Raw genomic sequence first — 2,901 nt, forward strand, 5'->3', positions numbered from 1 at the left:
TTCCTGCCTAGCTACTGGCCAATCAGTGTTTATTTAAAACATAATTGACAGAATATAGACAATTCTCCCACACCACAGATATACCATATTTTGGTTTTATTTAAAAAATGTTTATTTTAATCATTTATGCACGTGTGTGTGTGTGTGTGTGTGTATGTGTGTGTGTGTAAGATCATGTGTCCATGGAGTCCAGAAGAGTGCCTTGAATTCCTTGGAGCTGGAATTACAGGTAGTTTTGAGCCCCCACAATTTGGGTGTCAGGAATTGAACTTGCGTTCACTAGGAGAACAGTATGTGCTCTTTACTACTGAGCCACCTCTGTGGCACTATTTCCATTTTTTTAAACTTTCTGTCACTAGAGATGCTATAAACACTCATGTACAAGTGCTGATGTGAGCACGTACTGTGTTTTGAGTTATATTTGTGGGAGTTGAATTACTGAACCTTGTAGGTCTTTTTTAGCCACCTGAGGATTTCCTGGGCATTTCAGAACAATCATACCTAATTTTACATTCCCACCAACCATGCATAAGTACTAGTTTTCCCATATTTTATCCACAGCTATCCTGGCGAGTATGAAGTGATGCCTTAGGTTTTGCTTCCACTTCCCTGATAGCTAAAAATGTTGACTACTTTTTTATAGACTTGTTGGCACCATTTGTACATTTTCTTTAGAGCAATATCTGTTTAAACTCTTAGTCAATTTTAAAATTCTGCTGTCTTTTTGGTTACTGAGTTCTAAGCATTCCTTTTATATTCAAGGTATGAGTTCCTCTTCAACACACTATTTGAAAAACATTTCTCCCACTCTGTGGGTCCATAATTTTATTGCCTTGATGTTATCCTCTGCAATATAAAACTGTATCATTTCTGTGAGATCCAATTTATGATATTCATTGCTTTATCTTTTGCTAAGGATGGATCCTTTTGGATGAGGGGAAAACCTGAACGAGGTCCAAATGACACGAAATGTCACTTTGGTATAAAGTACAAAAGAAATAACAGTTTTAGAGGCTTTAGTTCCTACCTCCAGGGGATTTGCATAGTGATAGACTATACATGTGTATGACAGACATCAGAAATGTAGAAGCAGTCAGGAAGGACAGAAAAGGCTAGCAAGAAGACAAACACAGACATAAATTTCGAATTTCAACAGTCTTGGGACCAGCAAGTTTTCTTTCTTGTTTCTTTGTTGTGCAAATACATATAAGATTTATGTATACTCATGATAAAGAGTGTGTCTGTCTGTCAGTCTACATATTAGCAAAGAGTTTTCATTGAAGAATATATTCTAGGTTCTTTCCTAATTGTTGCTTAGAAATGAAAAAGCATGATAATATATACCTTTTTCTTTAAAACTAATAGAGCACAAAAAGTTGCCTATAGGTTTGTATAAGAGATAATGCTTTATTTTAATTATCTTCTGTGTACTCCACATACAAACAGCACCCTGATTTATGTGGAAGCTTTAAAATTCCACTGCATATAACATAGTCCCTGTAAACAAAGGAAGATGTAAGACGCTCTTACCTATTACACAATTAGATTTCCTTTCTGGCCCGTTGACAGGTATTTTATGAGTAACATTTGCCATAGCCAGTAATCTGCTATGAGAAATAGTGCTGATTTTATTAGGAAATGATTTGCCTTCCATAGTACTTCTTTATACACTCTGAACACTTTCTAATCATATAACTCATATATCAAGGAAAGCGTTAGGTACAGCAAAGGAAAATGAGGCCGTTCCTCCTCCATGTAGGAAGGAAAGGTGAGAGGATAAACATTAGGCTTTTGTGTGCATATAATATTTATGTCATTTGATGTTTATGGCTGCTCTGTATTTAGGTTTCTATCTCAGTATAGTTTTATTTGCTCATCAGAGTTAAACTCTGAGGTGTTGGCAGGTTACTCCTGAGGGTGGTTACAGAATGCAAACAGTCTTAAGCTCCTAATCGAAGGTTCAACACAACTCTTATATTTGGGAAAAGATTTTTTTATTAAATGATTTAAATTTAAGTAGGAAAATGCTGTATTTAAGAACGAAGCTCAAGGATAACTTTGAAATAAACCAAGGGCAGGTTATGACAACCTTTTCCAATTAGCTTCAATTTTCTCTGAACTACTTCCAATTTATTTTTGGTAAACATACGCCAGAATTTCTCCTTAAACAAGAAGATGACCCTTCTTGTTTAACAGGAAACCCAATTTTTCTATTTTTGTTTGAGTTTGAGCCAGTTTCACGCCACTGGAGAGAAAACCGATTTCCTTCCTTTTAGAAGCTATCAGTTGGGGACAGCTTCTTGGCTAGGCATGGGACTTCCTGCCTACTTTCCATGCTGACATTTTGTCAGGCTTGAACTTGTACAGGTCTTATGCATGCTGCCGCAGTCCATGTGTGCTCATGGATATCAGCACTGTTGTGTCTGTTTCCTTGAACTTGTACAGGTCTTATGCATGCTGCCGCAGTCCATGTGTGCTCATGGATATCAGCACTGTTGTGTCTGTTTCCTTGAACTTGTACAGGTCTTATGCATGCTGCCACAGTCCATGTGTGCTCATGGATATCAGCACTGTTGTGTCTGTTTCCTTGGAGTCTTCTACCACCTCTGGCTCATACAGTCTCTCTTCCTTCTCTTCCACAGAGATCCCTGATCCTTCAAGGGAGGAGTGTGATGAAGACATCCCACCAGTAGTGAGTGCTCCAAGTTCCTACACTCTCTGCATACCCTCCAGTTGTGGTTTTTGGTGTTAATTCCTATTTATTGCAAGCAGAAACTTTGCTGATGAGGGTGTGTCTTAGTCCATGACCATGGCAACTCTTAAAAAGGAAAACATTTAACTGGAGACTTATTACATTTCAGAGGCTTAGCCCATCATCCCCATGGCAGGGAGTATGTCAGC

The sequence above is a fragment of the Arvicola amphibius genome, chromosome 1, assembly GCF_903992535.2.
Source record: "Arvicola amphibius chromosome 1, mArvAmp1.2, whole genome shotgun sequence".
In the NCBI taxonomy this organism is placed as follows: domain Eukaryota; kingdom Metazoa; phylum Chordata; class Mammalia; order Rodentia; family Cricetidae; genus Arvicola; species Arvicola amphibius.